At 32.9% G+C, this 20,102-nt stretch overlaps 1 protein-coding gene across 2 annotated transcripts in view; it reads left to right on the forward strand.

Moving 5' to 3' along the window:
• LOC128220307 (thrombospondin-2-like) overlaps positions 1-20,102 on the forward strand; it is an 83,207-nt gene that overhangs the window by 22,344 nt on the left and 40,761 nt on the right. Inside the window, exon 1 of one of the 2 annotated variants that reach the window (XM_052928660.1) lies at positions 4,735-4,836. The exons of the other annotated variant lie outside the window; for it this stretch is intronic. The gene's annotated coding sequence lies outside the window, so the exon portion shown is untranslated. Of the gene's footprint in view, positions 1-4,734; positions 4,837-20,102 lie in introns of those variants that run through there. 2 annotated transcript variants of the gene reach the window in all.

The raw sequence follows: 20,102 nt of genomic DNA on the forward strand, positions 1-20,102 counted from the left end.
AAATCAAAAACCTTTTGTATAAAAGCTGAACTAACTGTCAACATAAGAATGTCAAGCTAAAACCAATGGTAATATATAGCTGCACTTAACACAAACTTAATACTATCTCCTTAATTTATTGTTAACATTAAGAAGGAATTACTGAAGCATCAATCTTTCAAATTGAGAACATTGTTACATACACTTTCAGATGTTAAAGGAAGTTTAAATCATATAAAACCGTAACTTTAAAGACACTAGACACAAGATGATACAAGAGGAAGAAACAAAGAAAATTAACTTACTTACTGATGTATCCCATCGCCTACGAATCATGCATTTTTCGCATTTTTTGCGCAATTTTGTAATTCGACATTTTCTAGGTTGTCTACCACGTAAATCCCAGTAAGTTTAAAAATAGCGTCGGTATATTTATCTGTACTCATAAATAGATATGATTTAAACTGGGAAACCATTATGCGCTATTTTTAAATGGTGAACCACAGTTGAGACAGCAACATGATTGTTGCGTTTATCATTTCAAATATGTAAAATGACGTACTATCTGTCTTCTACTTGCTTGCATTGTGAATTCTATGCTTGTTTTGGGAAAATAATGTATTTGAATATTTCTGGACCATCTGGTGTCTAGTCGCTTTAATACTCTTTATTTAAGCGAATTTGTAAATGCAATAAGCGTCCTCATAAGCCAGTACGTTAAAAAATGCTAAAACTGCTTAGTTGATTAACAATTGTTTCACTTTTCCAAGAATATGTCTTCCCTTATCATTTTAACTGTAAGCGAAATATAGATATTTTGTGTAATTCAATATCGTTCGGAAAAAGGAACTGTCCGTAATTATTTACGTGAGGAGCTGAAAATCTTAACCCAAGGCCATCGACAAAATAGTGTAACACAATGACACTCGCCAATCTGCTAAGGTCATTACTCGTTTTAGCTACTAAATGGTCAAAATGCCATAGAGTTATTTTTATTTGAGCTTCATTACTGTTACCGGCAGGTGTCAATTAGGTATCCCAAGAATAGATGGAAAGGTTAATCTCCTTATCATATGTTAATTACGGCCCTAAGGCTTGAATAATAACTATCAAATGATCTGCTTTCTGATAAACTCATATATTACTTGGTGCCATCGACCAAGTTCAACCGCTAATGGCTAATTTAATTACTGTCTAGAGATGAGCTTAATTACCTTGCTTACTGAAATCCTATCAAAGGGGTTTGGTCTAGTCCATTTTGACGTCACCAGATGTATTGATTGACAAGCTCCTTTTTGTTGCGAAAGCCAGTAAGATACTTTGAGTATGGTCACGTGAGGTCAAATGTACCACCTGATTTCGTTAAACTATGAAGGAAAATTAGGAAAACTTCTGAATGGTCAACTGCAATTTGGGTCAATTGCGAAATATAAAAACACTCATCCGGAGCTTAAGGGATAGTTATTTGAGAGTTTGGAGTCTGCTTCTCGTTAGGATAGTTGAGATGTAACTGGGTTTAAATCTTCAGGTCTACGGACCGAGATCAGGCAGTCTGCCAGCTTAAGATCTCAGAGTCAGCTTTGCTCTTCTTTAATAGATCAAATTAATTGGAACTAAGAAACAAATAGTTGCTAACAATAAAATGTGTATCATCGGACGTGGTTGTTTTGATTTTATAACTATACGATTGTACGGCTTAGTGTATAGGACGCGGTTTAATAGCGAGGGTGCTACAATATTTATAATGACATTTGGAATTTCGGAAAATGTTATGTAATAAGAACATAGTGTGTCCTGATGAAATTTGCTGTGGCAAGTAAATGTTGGTAATAAACTAGAAAAGGGACACTTTTGAAAGGGAAATCGACATGAATCCTTTCATAGACATATTCTATGTGCACGGGAAAGCGTTAATGCTGGATCATAGGGTGATCATGTGCTCGAACAATCGTCAAACATCAAGGGATATTAATAAATAGTAATCCGTTGAATTTTGAATATGATATATAGAAGCAGGACACCAGTCATCAACTACTATCAGACTAAGATTAAGACTTCTAACTCAACTTGGGTTGAAAATATATTAAAAAAACAAACTGCAATAAGCAAAATAAATTTGAAATATTTCGAATCCAAAATATTTTTATCAAGATGTCATCATTATTTTTATTGATAGCAGACGTTAGTCTCTCGATGCGTTTTTGATATCATTGACATCATAGCCAGCGTCCAATCTCTAAATATCAAAGGCTGATGCCAGTCAATTTTTCTTTCATCAAACGTGTCAACAGTGTTGAAATTGAAATGTTCATGGCAATCTTTCACCTACGTTCGAACGATGTAGTTCGTACAGAAATTTGTAATGAATAATTGATCAAAGATACATTGTTTTTTTGTATATACTTCATGTGAGTGGCTATAGAAATTCTTGCTCTTTGACAACGTGCGTTCTTAACCCACCTTGTGTGCCGCATAAATCTCCACAATTATTGATGGCAAAGTTTATTACTGTTCTAGACCGTCCTTGAATTTGTTAGTTACATGCTATATTCAATCCTTTTAATATTGATGTTGTCAGTCTAGTTCGTTAATAAAACGCAGAAATGATATTAGTTTTCAGTACGAAAGATTGTAGTTGTCCTCGAAATGTGGTGTTCACATGGTAAATATGTCTCCCCAATGACAGTTTGTGGTGTGCTTTATGAATAGAAACGAAATAAAGAACGATAAACATAACAACAAACTGAGTGATAGCTTCAGATTACAGAACAGACAAAATAACAATTCGTACGAAAGCAAGATTCAAATGTCAATATTAAATCCACTGTTCCTAGTTCAAACAATAACTCGTGATCGTGTCCACTGGAGCGAGAGGCGCATTTGTGGTTGATTTGCTGTAGACAAAGACCCAGACGGTTCTAATGGTGACACCAGCCAAGGGAATGAATGCCCATGGTTACCATTATTTATTAACATTTAGATTTTTCAATCGATTATACTGAATGATCTTAACACTTTATTGGTCAAGGGAATTGCTACATTATGATTTACATTATATCAGTACAGATAACTGTATACTATGAAAATTCTCACTCAGATGTTTTTTTATGTCAGCTCACCATAGAAAATTATGAGTACCATGTACCTCCAAATTATTACACATTCAAACATAAAACAGGACCTTTGGTCAGCATAGGAAATTGTGCATCTGCAATTCTTCTTACATTTCGCTATATATAAACAAGTTTTCATCTTGAATTTGTAAAGCATGATATAATTGTGTAGCATATCACTCTAAATTTTCCTCTTACACTCCTGACACTTAACATGAATGATGGTCAGCATTGTGAATTGGACATCTGGCAAAAATACACTTCAGAGTCATGGCCCTTTTGTTACTTGTATTTACTACTTTTATTACAAAAAGAGTCTTTACGCAACGGCAATAAAGCCAATAAAACAATTTTAATAACAGGGACAAGCCCATTAGTCAATACTTTAACGAAAAGCTTGTTAGGTGGCACACGGTTCGAGGCCGAACGAGAGACACATTTCGTCACACGTTCATTTATCAGATGATCACAAGCTGTTTTATGCATGTTCGATGACATTTAATTTAGTATCTCAGAACCTTTTTATTCATTCCAGAATGCATAACTACATTTTTTATATCAACATATGAAGCAAATTATAGAAAACCATGCGCTTCCTCCTATGATTCTTGTTTCCTGAAAGTTTTTGTATAAAAACTGTGTAAAAATGGTAGGAATGCTCGAACAGTACTAGAAAACATTTGTGACATTTAATTCCCGTAACAACAGCGCTCATCAATCTTTCAATTATTCTAAGACATATCACGCTATACGAAAAAAGACACGAAATCCTTGCTTCGATGTCAGTCAATTTCTTTTTGCTGTTTGGCTCTTGTGACTTTCGTATTTTATGATCGGCATACACTAGCGAAGTGTTAATACATATTATACACTTTTCTAGACTATTTTCTGTATTCGTTTTTTGAAAGGGTAATATTTTGATGAAGCATTAAACACTTTCTATAATATACAACAAATATACTTATTTCTTTGTTAACTGACACAGTGTTGTCAAGCCCATTGACGAATGTCAACATGTAATAAATGTTCGCTTGATTGCTTGGCGTCTATGTATTAAAACAATTACAGTTATTTTCCAACGTGATAATATGGTTTTATAACCTGTTTTATTGGCCATAGAAAATGAAATAAACCTAGACGAATTCGCGATAAATGGCTTTAATGAAATGTTCTGTGGTCCATAAAACGGGATCTACATCGATATTATCGGCTTGTGTGTTATTACAGATATGTTTTTAGTAATAATTTCCCGAACATCTCTCTGTTTTAAGACATAAAATAGATCCACAATTAAGTTTTGCACGAAATGTTGTCACTGACATTTATTCTATTTTCGCTTATTTTATAAAAGCGTAATACGGGATTGACACAACATCCTGTTTCGATCGGCGGATTGTTAACAAAAACATCACTTTTTGCCAGTGAATATAAGTTTTTTTTTCTAATACCGGTGATTTTGAATTTCATTACATTGTTCCAAGCAAGCAAATCATAAATGAGATTTTGTGCGGCTTTTCATGTGTAACAGGCAATTTTTTTATTGTCAGCTACAATTTTATGGAAACTCCAAGGGGGCAAGCCGAGTAGCCAATTCCATAGCAAAGACACTGTCAATGACCTAATAGACAACTCACGGAGAATACAACGTTACAAGAGACATACAGCACATACGTGGTCATTAATAAATAATGGGGTTATAAACCACACCCGACACACACGTTACAAGGACGGTTGTCAACTGCCTGTATGTATAATAGGACTTATTACCCCTATGTTTAGCACCTGAAATGATAGCTCTATTGCTTTATTACACTTGGAATAATGTTATACAGGATGCATAATTTATACGCACGATGATAATGATATAGAACGGTATAATATACTCATTTAGCGTTGTGATTGAATAATTAAGCATCATGATAGTTTCCCAATAGGATATAGTTGTCCTGATTTGATTATCTTGTCAATTACTTACGGTGTACATGTGTATGCCTCACCGTGTTTTGAGTCCTGCAAAATATCGAATGTAAAAGCATATGGCATACTTTCTGATGTATTATACCTGCTGTTATGTTCTTTTCTCAAAATTTAGACACTCTAGTCCTGTATCAGGATCAACACTCAGTAATTCGTAAACACGAATGCATTTTGTTTGATTTGTAAGTACTAGTCTTTTGACATTTTGAGTGGGATGTGCATTTAAAAATAATATATGACTTTTTAAATTAGTTAACGATATCCAAAACAGAAGAACGACCCGTCCAGTCATGTTTGAATAACGGGCGGGCAGTGGTCGGGCATAAATACTAGTTAGTTGTCTGTGGCCTGACATATATGATCGAGTTATGATAAGTCTACTGGCGGTCAGTGATGAATAATGGTCGGTCATAAGTAGCTAATTGTCTCTAGTCCGACAAAAATGATCGAGTCATGATATGATTACTGGCGGGCAGTGATTGATAATTTACGTTTTCGTAAGCTGTCTCTGGCCTAACAGATATGATGACAATCGAACCGTATGCAACTTCAAATACAATAGCAACGTTGGGGAAACCGTACCTTCCACATCAAAACCGTCATCGTTTTTGATGGTGCAAGGTTTATTAAGGTTAAGATTAATCAACGATTTATCAGTATAGTTGTGTTTGTGTTTAGATGTTGTCCGTTTTGATAAAAACAAAGAAACATCCATATAGAAGAAGAGTTCCACTTTCTTTTGACATGCCCATTGTATGGAAGACAGATGTCTGACTATTTGAATGAAGTACGGCAGGATAATATTATGTGCCCTAATTACTTCTTTAAAATAATGTCAGAATGTAACAACAAGACATTGCTAATGCCAAGTCCATGGTTAAGGTATGTATGATGAGCAATGACTGTCTTGACAATTCTTGATCTGAATTTATTCTAAGTTTAGAATATTGTTGATGGTAACGACAACACTATATAATATGGTTAATGCAGCTGTATTACATACATTTATTCTCGAACAAGCTAAATGAAATGTATTTTAAAGCACTAATGCCAATTTAATGTTGGTATGCATAAATATTTCAATGTATGCTTAGCACATAGTGATTGTTAAAAAGAACTTTAATCATTAACACTGCGTCGTTTATTTATTTCATCAGAGAGTTATGATAATATAGAGCATCGTAAACATTTAGAATTAATAACATAAACACTAAAATACAGCATCCCTATTCTCATAGTCTCACGCGCCATGAACTATGTATAAAAGACAACTGGGTGTCTTCATAAACATTCTGCTTCTGTATTAGTTACGTTAGCTAAAATGACAAATTGTCACGTCTGACAATGGGGATGAAAGCAAATGGCAAAAGACTGTTGCCAAGGCTATTCTAACATTTGGGATTCGGGAGAGTGAAATGCCCTGAACCATTGGGTTCTTTGTAGAATAATCAATGGTGTTGAACAGAATATTGCAAGTCGCTTTACATAAATGTAACCATCAGGTATTGCAAGGACGTTTAACACAAATTAATATATCAAGTATTACACTGATGTTTTACAGAAATGTATCCATCAAGTATTTCAAGAACGTTATAAAGACATGTACCGCTCGCGTATTGGAATGTTCATTTACAGAACTGTATACATTGGATATTGCAAAAACATTATATAGAATTGAATACATCGAGTATTGCAATCTCAGTTTACAAATGTTTCTATCGAGTACTGAAAAGATGTTTCACAGAAAGTATATATTGTGTACTACAATGGCGTTTTGCTAAAATGAATTCGACAATTATTGCAAAGCGTTTTACAGGAATGTGTCCATCGAGTATTGAAATAACGTTTTATAGCAATTTAACCAGAGTGTACTATAATGACATTTTACCGAAAAGTATCCATCTAGGACTACATAATACATCCATCTAGTATTGCAAATACGCCTAACATGAATATTTGAATATCTTCTTTGTTTCAACTATTATTGGTGCAGTCGAATTACACATTTATTTGGTGGAAATTTTCTAATGAACTTTCTCTGTAATTTGATGTCATTTATACTACACTGAAATTATTACCTAACAGCTACAAAAATGTTGAAGTGTATCTAGGTTGCCTGTACCTTTAGATAATTTACAGCAGACACCCCTGAGAACGGAGTAATAATAATTGGACTTAAGGTTTCCGATAAACATGGCACTTGGATACTTGGCGACCCAATTAATTTTTCATTATCATTTGAAAGGGTTTGGTGTGAACTGAAAGTACATGGAATAATTATACCGAAAATATAGGTCATTGTATGTTCTTTTTCAGTTCCAAAAATAACATCAAAATAAGTTGCAATAACCTTATCTGTTATGAGCAGCCGGTCATCTAAATTACAATATATACGTTGTCAGTAGGAAATACCTTTTCGAAAAATACCAAAACTATATGGGGTCACACAGATTTAATGTTTAACATTACGGCCATTGACACAATAAGAAAAAAGCTCTAATTTGCAGAACGGATACGTCCAAATGACGAAGATACTTATAACGTTTTATTCATTAACAAGACTTCTCTGTACTGGTTTATAATCGAGACACTTAATTGCATATACCATAGGGGCTGCTATTTTCTCGTTAATTATAGTCAGAACTTATGCATAATTAAACTCTAGAAGCGCCGGGTGAATATAAATAATGTCATTACGGCGGTGAGTCTAAGAAGATTGAAGTAGTCATCTCGTTAAAGGGGATTATGGAAAGTTGGCGTTCTTGTAAGGCTCGCTTTCATTAAATCCTAACGATTTCTTTTGTAGGTAGAACTGTCGCCAAAGGAACATATTTTTTTAAGTGAAACACAGACGGATTTAACATGCATACGTACTGTATATTTAAACGCCCTCGTTCATAAAGAATATGTTGTCAACGACTGTTTTAAAACTTTGTTATAATTTAGCTTATTTCTTGACCTTTATGGACATACACCAAACGGTATCTAGGAGGTACTCGATTAAATATAATGTTGTAATTGCAAGCCTAAAGTCAAACATACCGTTTTAATAATAGAGCTCTAATTTTAAGAATTTCGCTAGAAATTATTTTGTGTGACTCCATAACGAAATTATGAGACAGTTATGAAAAGGGGGCAACCAATAGCAAAGTGAAATTATAGGATGGAACCAAATAGTGTTTCTAGAACTTTGAAAGTTGTGTTATAATTATGGGAATGATATAGGAATGACATGTTACACTCTGTAACATACAACGCAAATAACAAATCAGTTAAGACTTTTCCATAACACATTCTGAATATTTATGGAAGGTTGGCTTATATATATATATGCTAAATCGGAATCGAAAATCAACCTCGGAATTGTCTGTTGATTAGTAGAAGTTCGTAAAATTTAAAATAACAATATCAATTAATATTGTCACTTTATTACATTCAACTGTTTGATTCCCTGGAGGTTTTTAAAATCTGCAGACTAGAACATTGATGCTTATGCCTGAAAATAAAGATATATATTGGATATTCATCTCTTTGTTATAATGTTAATGACATGAAGTGTTCTAACGTGTAATATGTATTATTTAGTTCAAATTGATTTCCAGTTATTTAATGCATAAGTAATTGATATTTCTAAGAGTAAAGTCCTTCGGGCTAACTTCCTTATTGAAATTACTACGCCATCTACATGCATTGTAGTTAAATCTAAATAATTCTGACATTGAAAACCGTCCATAGATATATCCGAGGTTGTTTTTGATGGAAATTAGCCAAGGAGCTCCGAATAATCTATGCTGTGCTTTTTTCATTATGAGAGCCAGTACTTTGGCTTATATATACTGGATTGACCTTTACTTATGAAACTAATTCGTCTACTATTTCTTTTATTGCAGGTACATTCTTTTCTGATTTCAGGCTCTGCATAAATCATCAGAACGCTGTTTGAACAATTTATTGACTCCCAGCTCTTCCCCGAAAGTCTGATTAGAAATAGATTGTAATAAAAAGTGCACAAACATGATGGAAAACAAAGAAAATAGTTTCAATTTGTCCGGTTATATTCTTATTTCTTCGTTGTGTATAAGATTTCCGTTCGAGAACTAGTTAAAGGTAGTAGATACACAAATAAATTCACACTGTATACCTAGTCAGCCATAAAATTTAGCATCATTTAAGCTGCATGTATATGAAAAACTAAAGAAACAAGTAAAGTAGTCGAAAGTTTGTACATAAACCCCGTTTAATGGCACAGGCCAAAGACAAAGAACACAAAAACAAACAATCACAAACCAGAAATATAGAACAACAGCACAAACATCCACAAACAACTCACTAGATATAAAAAAAAATAATAAAAAACTAAGGGTGTATATCAAGGATTGTTAGGTAAGGCCATGGAACGGTCAGTAAAATGTACATTTACTAGGGGTTTAAACTAGTTTGTGCCAACACCATACCTAATAGGGAGAATTGAAATTTGATAGATTTTCCATGTGATTCTCAAAGAATTCAGACAGTACATTGATTGTTTTCTTGCATTTAACAAAACATTTTTCAGCACCATACAGCAATATTTCAAATGTTTTGTAACAAGATGAACCCAAAATGTAAAACGAGAAATAACACAATCTAAAGCACAAATTGATGGAAATTTCGTACCTTGTCTCCCCAAAAGAGTCTAAAATACAGGTATTTTGCCTTTGTGGCCAGCATTGCTATGCCTGATTGATTCTATTTATTTCTATGTCAGTTTGTTTTCGCCTTGAAAATTGGGAAAACAAACTAATACTGCTCTTAAGATTTACGACTTTTCTATACGTGTATTTGGCAACTTACGATTCGGTACAGCGTGAATTCTAAAATCAGTCGTGATAACAATCAATATATTAACTTAGCGTTAATCGTATTCTCTTGATACATTTTTTTTTAAATATGGGGAAATATATGGTTCTTTTGAATGGTAAGAAAAGTACAAACTTTTGATTAAATTTGTTTCATAATCACGGCGAATATATGCCTACGAGTAGGTGGCAGCTTCGTTCTCGGATTGTAAACTTTATACATATAAATTAAGAGAGTGTAAGCTTTGAAAAGAACAATTAAAGGGCTCGCTTATATTTTTAAAATGCACTTTATACGTTTTTTTATTTTTAGAATACTAAATAAAGTGTGTCAATTCATCAGAAGTTTTAAAAAACTTACCGTCGGAACCCTTTAACAAATGTTGATATATGCTCTAATTTTGTCTTTGAATATTTATGCAAAAAGCTACAGAAACAAGCTTAGTAGCAAAAAGTTTAAACATAAACCCGGTTTAGTTGCACTGATAAGTCCCTGTTTCAAAATAGTTGCATTATTGCTTGTTATCTAATGTTGGCATTACTGTATGAAAGAGTAAACCAACTTTTATAATATTACCTTTGCTAGGAAAACATTTTTTGGTATCAAAACATATGCGAGTCCCTTTAAGGAATTGAAAGAAACTAAACTCCTCCCAGTTCGGAACAATTTATGTTATTCAATCGTCCTCTGCAGACAACTTCACCCCTCTTTCAATATAAAACTGACATCAGATGCCGCTATACAGTCTTTCAGAAGCTTAGGTATTTCTCATTCGTTTGGGCTGAGAAGATTGATACTGTCCATTGTGCAGATTTTGTACATGCTTGGTTGTAATGAACCATATATATATTAACGCGGTTTGTAGCCAAGGATATGTAATATGGTAAAACTAACGGTGCTGGCAAACCCAGGCAGATTATTGTTAGATTTGTGTCCAGGCAGAGTGTTCACCTAGTCTTCAGAAATAAGAAGAATCTTGCCTAAATGGAAAAGTATAAAAACATATTCATCACTGATGATCTCACTCAACTCCGTATGAAACTTAAGTCTGTTCTGAAAGAAACAGTTGGTGTGTCTAGGATCCATTCCAGAGACGGCAACTTACACTGTCAAAAGGATGGAAAGCAGTATACGGTTGCCACACCAGATGATCTGCATGTGTTGGGCATAGAAGTGGACCTGAAAAGACTTGGACTGGAAGCACTAGAATAGGAAAAGGAGGATGATGACATTTGTGACAGTGATTCTGACCAGCATTTAAATATCAGTGACCTTTTCAATGATCAACAACATTCTGATCATTCTTATTGTTCACTTAATGTAAATAAGTTAAAAATAGTTAGTCTGAATGTATGTGGTCTATCTTCTAAACTAAAATATCCAGACTTTGATGATTTTATTAAGAAGTTTGACATTATTTGCTTGAATGAAACAAAATTAGATGAGTTTGATAATATTGATGTACAAGGTTACAAATTCTTTGGAATTAATAGAAAACAGTTTGTTAAAAAATCTGGTGGTGTTGGGGTATTGGTATGCAATAGTCTTTGGAGTAAAATTAGTTTTTTTGAAAATTCAAATGAAAACTGTATTTGGTTTCAAATTGATGAATCTATTCTTGATACTAAATGTGTATTTGTAGCAATTTACATACCTCCCGAGGGTTCTCCTTATTCAAGTATCGAAATATTTGATCAGATTGAATCTGATATTGTTGATTTTCGTTCCGAAGGTCTTTTAGTCTGTATGATAGGAGATTTCAATGCTCGTTCTGGTTTATTGTCTGATTTTATTTCTGTTGATCAACATATTTCGGATGAGTTACTTGATATTGAAACTGAAATGCTATTGAATAAGAATAATCTCGATGTTCTAGGTTTTCCTTCAGAAAGATATTCTGAAGATTATACTTGTAATAATTATGGTCACAGATTTATTGATCTATGTAAATCACTTGATGTGCATATTGCCAATGGCAGATTGTTTAAAGATGCCTTTGTTGGTAATTTTACCTGTAAAAATGCAAGTGTTATTGATTATGTTGTATTATCTCCAGAACTTTTTCCTTGTATTCGAAATTTCGAAATTTTGTCTTTTGATCCTTTATTGTCAGATGTCCATAATCCTATTTACATAACTGTTGGAGCGGAACCATTACCTGTTGTTGAAGAAATCTCTAATGATATTAGCGATGACGCCAATAATGTAAAACCTACTTGGAATCCTGATAGTTTAAATGATTTTATAAATTGTATAGATCAAGAAAGTGTTGAACAACTGTCTTTGTTTATTGATAGGATTCAAGTAGACGGTCCTTGTACATCAGATTTGATTAATGATATTACTATGAAAACAGGAAAAATACTTACTGATGCAGCTGATAAATGTAAATTGTTCAAAGTTAAAAAGAAACAAAATATTTTTAAAAGTAAGACTAAGCCATGGTTTGATAATGAATGTAAGGCTAAACAAAAAGAATTTTATGGTTCAAAACAAAAATATAGACGTTTTCGCTCACATAATAATTTTGTAAGCTTGAAAAATCATAGTAAAGCTTATAAAGAGGTTTTAAATTCTAAATTTAAAGATTACCATGATTGTATAGCTCAGAAATTGAAGAACCTTAGGTATAGTAAACCTAAGGAATATTGGTGTCTTCTTAATAAATTTTCAGGGGAACGTAAAGAAGTCCTTAATAAGGTTTCAATGGAAGCTTTCTATACTCATTTTCAAAAGCTCAATGATGTTGATATTGATGATATGTTTGATATTAATTCAGTTTCTGATTATAATGATGCTTTAAACCAGCCATTTTCAGTTGCTGAAATTAATAAAGTTATTAAATTGTTGAAAAACAATAAGGCATGTTCACCTAAGGATAATCTTTTAAATGAATACATCAAGTACTCTAAAGATGCATTGTTACCAATATATTGTAAATTTGTTTAATCTTATTCTTGAATCAGGGAAAGTGCCTGATCTCTGGTGTACTGGTGTCATTTTACCTATTTACAAAAATAAAGGTGATGTAAATAACCCAGATAATTATAGAGGTATTACAATTTTAAGTTGTTTGGGAAAGCTTTTTACTTCAGTTTTAAATAACAGAATTAATTTCTTTCTAGAAGACAGTGGTTTATTAGCAGAGGAACAGGCAGGTTTTCGTAAAAGTTATGGTACTATTGATCATATTTTTTCCATGAAAATGTTGATTGATTTTTATTTGTCTAAACGTAAGAGACTGTACTGTGCTTTTGTTGATTATAGAAAAGCTTTTGATAGCATCGAAAGAACTGCACTTTGGAGAAAATTGTTAAGCCATAATATTGATGGTAATGTTCTAAGAGTAATATATAATATTTATGCAAAAGCTAAGTCATGTGTCAAAGTTAATAATGTTTTATCTGATACATTTTGTAGTTTCATAGGTGTCCGGCAAGGGGAAAATCTTTCCCCTATATTGTTTTCTATATTTCTGAATGATTTAGTCTCGTATATGTCTAGTCAGTGTGAAGGTCTTGACTTTCTTTCAAGTCAAATTCATGAACAATTGAGTGATAATGATGTTGATGTATTCTTAAAGTTATATTTACTTTTGTATGCAGATGATACTGTTGTTTTTGCTGAAAGTCAAACTGCTCTTCAACAGGCGCTTAATTGTATGCAAGATTATTGTGTTTTATGGCATTTGCATGTTAATACTGATAAGACTAAAGTTGTAATTTTTTCACGAGGTAAATTGAGAAATAAGCCTGTTTTCTACTTAAACAATGCTCTATTAGAGACAGTAGATGATTTTAGTTATCTCGGGACTAAGCTATTAGATTTGTGTAAGTCTTTGTGTCTAAGAATTGTAAACGGGCGAATTGGGGACGACCACGGGATTGGAGCTTACACATTCGTAAGCAGTAACGGTACATCATTGATAGATTATTTATTGACAAACACCTGTAATTTCTCGTGCATAGCACGCTTTGTCGTTGAACCGATTACTGAATGGAGTGATCACACAGCTTTAAGTTTTTCTTTATGTTGCAATGGTGTGTCAAATGTGAGCGATGTTATGTCGAAAACTAGGTGTTTATGGGAAGACAAGGGTAAAACTGCATTTCGTTCGGGTTTAATAGGACAGCTAACGTATTTATGTGACCTAACGGAAAATATTGATATTTCGAGCAAAGACTCTATAAATAAATTGGTTGAAAATTTTACACGTGTGATTCGCGATGTGGCAGACCCATTATTTTTAAAGAACTTTCATTATAAAGCTGATAATCGCCGTTCAGGTTCACTGTTAAAAAATAAAGAATGGTTTGACACAGAGTGTGAACATGTCAGAAACGTGTATCTTGAGGCAATGCGAGTTTTTAATCGTTGCAAGAGTGACTCAAGTAGGCAATATTTTTGTGAATGCAAGAAAAAGTACAAAGATCTTGTTAAAATTTAGAAAAGTTGAAATTTAGTAAACCAAAAGATTTCTGGAAATTTTTCAAAAATAAAAATAATAAAAATGAAAATGGGGGAATATCTTTAGAATCGTTTTACGCATATTTTTCTTCTTTAGAGGAAGATATATTTAAAACGACAAATGCAGAAGCAGAAACTTTTTGCGAAACCCACGACTTTAAGGTTCTTGAATCAAATGAGTTCCTTGACAGTAAGATAACATTTGACGAGATTGTCCAGGCTGTTAAAAAACTTAAACGGAACAAGTCATGTGGTGCAGACTATCTATTGAATGAATATTTCATTGAATGTATTGATATTTTGGGACCCTTTGTTGTTGATATTTTTAACGCAGTGTTGGATTCGGGACAGTTCCCTGATCAATGGCGAGACGGCATAATTGTTCCTTTGTTTAAATCTGGAAATCAATCTTCAGTCCAGAATTACAGGGGCATCTCGTTGCTTTCCTGTCTTTCAAAATTATTCACAACAGTTATAAACCAACGTATTGTCGCTTTTTGTGATGAAAATAATACCATATCGGATGCTCAGTTTGGGTTTCGCAAAGGGAGTTCAACGGTTGACGCTGTATTTGCATTACACATGCTTGTTCAGAACTTTTTAAATGATAATAAACGATTGTATGTTGCCTTTGTTGACTTAAAGAAGTGTTTTGATAGTATATATAGAAACGGTTTATTTTTTAAATTATATCAACGTGGAATAGATGGTAAAGTTCTTAGGTTAGTAAGAAGTATGTATGATAAGGTAAAGTCCTGTGTTAAAAGCTGTGATAAATTTTCAGACTTTTTCTACTATTCAGTTGGGTTAAGGCAAGGTGAAGTATTATCGCCAATTTTAGTGTCGCTATTTCTAGAGGATCTTGAATTGTACTTGCAGAAAGGAATTGAATCTGGTCTATCAGTAAAAGATATAACACTGATGCTATTCCTCTTCGCTGATGATATGTGTTTGTATGGTGAATCTCCGCAAGAATTGCAAAATAATCTTAATTTATTACATTCCTATTGTTTAGATTGGGGTTTAGAGGTAAATAGCATGAAAACAAAGGCGATGGTATTTAGAAAAAGGGGTGGCTTACTTAACAATGAGTCATGGACGTATAATGGAAATGAAATAGAGGTTGTTGACAATTTTAATTATTTAGGAACCGTCCTAAAGTATACAGGAAGTTTTGATTTAAATATTGAACATTTAGCGGGAAAATCTCTAAAGGCATTAAATGTACTATTGTGCAATTGTAAGAAAATTCCCCTAAAGCCTAAAACGTTATGTCAATTGTTTGATTCATTCGTTGGGTCTATTTTAGGCTATGCCTGTGAAGTATGGGGGGTCACCAGGTCAAAAGAAATAGAGCGAGTACATTTAAAGTTTTGCAAACGCGTTTTAAATGTTAGGCAAAATTCTTGCACAGCTGGTGTGTATGGTGAATTGGCTAGGTACCCGTTGTATATTTCTAGATTTTATCGAGTTATTAAATATTGGTGTAAAGTTAATGATTCAAATAATATTATATTAAATAGATTATATGAGCTTGGTTTGAGTGATACCGATAGAGGCAAAATAAATTGGGTGTCAAGTGTAAAGGACTTACTTGACAGATTTGGTTTTTCGGAAGCATTTTATAATTTAGACAGCCGACAGGCAAAGCATTTTCCACTAATATTTAAACAACGGGTGATTGATTGTTTTGTGCAAGACTGGAACGGTTCAGTTGAACGAAGCTCAGTGTTGGACGAATACAAACATTTCAAGAAAAGCTTTGAATATGAAACGTATTTGGATGTATTACCGTTTAATTTAAGGTTCTTTGTAACACGGACAAGAATATCAGCTCACTCATTACGAATTCACACTGGAAGGTATGGAAGAAACGCAAGCCCTAGACATGAGAGATTGTGTTTAGTCTGTGGTTCTGGTGACATTGAAGATACTTTTCATTTTATATGTGTATGTCCGAATTATAACGAACTTAGAATTAAGCATATACCTATAACATTTTATCGTCGTCCTTCCATGTATAAATTCATGAATTTGCTAAGCTCAAGAAATGATAACGTTCTTTTTAGATTATCTTTGTTCATCAAGAATGCTTTAAAAATCAGAATAACAACTATAAATACTGTGTTATGATGAATTTACTGAAAGACAAGCGTAGCTACCAATCTATTAGAGTGGGAGCTATAATGTTTTTTTCAGCAAATTATTATATATTTTTGATATAATTTTATATTCAGAAATTTAAACATTACTTAACTCTCCGTGACAAATGACTATGTGACTTAATGATATTTGGTATATAGGAATTTAAATGTATGACGATGTATGTATGTACAAGTCATTAATAAAATATTGTTCTGTTTCTGTTCTGTTCTGTAATGTTCAATTATAATGGTAAGTTTGGCAAAACTAAGAAACATTTGACTGATCAAGCACGTAAAGCTATGTTTAGTGTTATGACTAAAGTTAAGAAACTTTGTTTACCTGTTGATATTCAACTACAGTTATTTGATAGTATGTTGAGTCCTATTTTATTATATGGGTCTGAGGTTTGGGGATATGAGAATATTGCTATTATATCTCAATTTCAACTCAAATTTTACAAATATATGTTAAAATTAAAAATGTCCACTCCCACCTTTACGGTGTTGGGTGAGTTGGGAGCTTGTCCTATTGAAAACAAAGTTTATTCCAGTATGTTGAATTTTTAAGGTAGATTAGTCAGCGGTAATCAAGATAGAATTAGTTCAATTTTGTATCGAACTATGTATAATTTACATGAAAAGGGTATTCTACATTGTGAATGGATTGTCAAAATTAAAAATATTCTAGATAACATTGGATGTTCAGAGTATTGGAATTTGCAGAGTATACCTAATTTAAATTATTTTAAAAATAAAGTGAAATCTGCATTGTATGATCAATATCTACAAAAGTGGCATAGCAGTGTTTATGATTCTCCTAAATGTTTGAACTATAGGATTTATAAAATTGAAATGAAACTGGAGAATTATCTGCAATGTTTACCAAAAAACTTGGCTATTGATCTTTGTTTAGATGCCTAAATTTTAATTTACCTATTGAAAAGGGTCGTTTCTATGGCATTGAAAGAGGAAAAAGACTTTGCTCACTGTGTGATAGACAAGAACTAGGAGACGAATTTCATTATATTTTTAATTGTAATCACTTTATTAATGAAAGACGTAAATATGTTAATCATAACTTCTAAAGATATCCAAATATTTTGAACTATAAAAATTTAATGTGTAGTTCTGATAAAAATACATTGATAAAGCTAGCACTCTTTGCAAAAATAATAATGCTGAATTTTATTTGAATCATCTTCCTTAATTTTATTCTAAAATACTTTTCATGATATGCTGATATGTTTGTTTGTTTTGTTTTTATTGCTGTTCATCTTCATATTTATATTTTTCTTGCTGTTGTATGTTTTGATACATGTTTTTGTTACCTCTCATGCCCATGTGGGCCAAGAGTATGAATAAAACTTGTTATATTGAACATGTTAATATATTAACGGCAACGTCCATAAATCGCTCAAATGATCCGTTCAAATGTATTCATGAATCGTACCAATGAAGTAGTTTAATATTCCCTATTTATACCTATCCCAAGAACGTGTTATTCGTCATCATTGAATGGCGATTCACCCCGAATAAAATGTTTATTGACCTGAACTTCTCGTTTATGAGAATAATCTTGCCGTTGCATTACTTGTTTTTTTGTTGTTAATCCCCTGCAACTGAATTTTTAGCGAACAAAAGCTTTTACCGCACATGTCAACAGTGATTTCGTCATTTCTAGATGCTTTAGGACGTTATTTTCTAATAGAAGAGACGTTTAAAAATGAGACACCTCTCTTTCAGGTTTGCGATTTCAATGTCTGCGAATGAATGTGCACTAATAGTTGATTAGTTATTGCCTTCTACCCATTAACATCGACGTTGAATTGGATTTGTCTTGGTATTTCATTATGTGGAAAAGAGATGTTTTCGTTTGTACTAATGTTTTTGTATGTGTGTGTGTGTGTGTGTGTGTGTGTGTGTGTGTGTGCGTGTGTTTGTGTGTGTGTGTGTGCGTGTGTGCGTGCGTGCGTGCGTGCGTGCGTGCGTGCGTGCGTGCGTGCGTGCGTGCGTGTGTGTGTGTGTGTTTCTTTTTATAGGAATGATATTACACTCTACCGATTAATAATCAAAAGGGCAAATACATACCATTCTCTGCCTCAATTAATAATGTGAAAGCCTTTGACGGCAGAAAAGTGCACCGGTGTCAGATATTACATTAGGTTTTTATTTTGTTCTGAACAATTCCCATATCGTTTTTGAAAAAAAACATCAAACAAATTCATGGTGGACGAGCTCTAAAGGGTTAAGTCTAACTATAATAAGATATCAAAACTGTATTACCGTGAGTGTCTTCGACAAGCGGATTCAATCAAAGTAAAAATCTGTTTAGTATCTCTAATCCCTCTACATACATTATATAGCCGTGGTCGTTGCATGTCTCATCCGATTATCGATAAAGTAGCCTAAATAAAACTCGGTACATTGTTGTTTTAGTTTTAATAGGTCTTATACAGTTGTGTTGGATAAAAATGGCAATGAAGAATTACGAAATGTGTTAATTTAATGGGATATTTCTTGAAGCTATGATATTACAAGTAAGCAAAACTACCCTGTATATATATACATATATGTATTATTTTCTCATTTATTGGATGTAATCATTAAATGATGTTTGAACCTGAACCCTACCTTTTGATTTCTGATATCACTGTTAGCACCTGACATATTAAATGTTAACACCTATGTCATTCTTTCTGATATATAATTCATGTAAGTATGTACTTTTCAAAACATTTTGACAAGATAGTTCTGTATCAGGATAGACGCTCAAAAATGTAAAATGAATGCTTTAATTTGGATGTATTAGAATAGACATTTCGAGTAGTATAAAGATGTTAATGCAAGTTGTATGGCATTTAAGGTCTGACTATATAAATAAATGATGTGCAAATGATATCATAATAGTATGTACCCACAACACCTTTGTTGAAAAAGACGGTCATGCAGATGAAGACAATAAGTGATATAGTATTGCTTTTAATCACGTGTATTCTTCAGAAATAATGTAAATATTTTGATGGTATCTACGAATATTGTTAGCTTAGCACATATGGTTCATTGAATATAATATGCATCACAAACAAGGTGTGTGTTTTATCTGTATCGTCTATGTGACAACCTAGAGCATCGTAAACATACAAAACTAATAACCTTAGCACTAAATCTCAGTATACCTATTTTCATATTCTCACTTTCTATGAAATATGCATACAAGACCGCTGGATGTCTTCATAAACATTCTGATTCTGCCCTAGGAACGTGAGCAAAAAAGACAATTCTTCACTTCAGACAGGTCAGATGAAAAAAATGACTGTTGCAATGGTAATCAAACGTTTGATTTTTGGACATTGGCTAGAGGGCATTGGATAAAACATTTACTGAAGTATGTTATGCCTCGCAATTTCATTCTATAAAATGAGTATGTAATTGTGTTTGTGTGTTTGCTCTTCTGTAATTTACATACTTTTAACAGAAATGAAACCGTCAATAACTGCAATGACGTTTTACAGAGATGATGTATCCTTCGAATATTGCATTGACGTTTTAAAAAATTGTATACACCAAGAAATGCAATGACGTT

Source organism: Mya arenaria, chromosome 15 (assembly GCF_026914265.1).
Source record: "Mya arenaria isolate MELC-2E11 chromosome 15, ASM2691426v1".
Lineage (NCBI taxonomy): Eukaryota > Metazoa > Mollusca > Bivalvia > Myida > Myidae > Mya > Mya arenaria.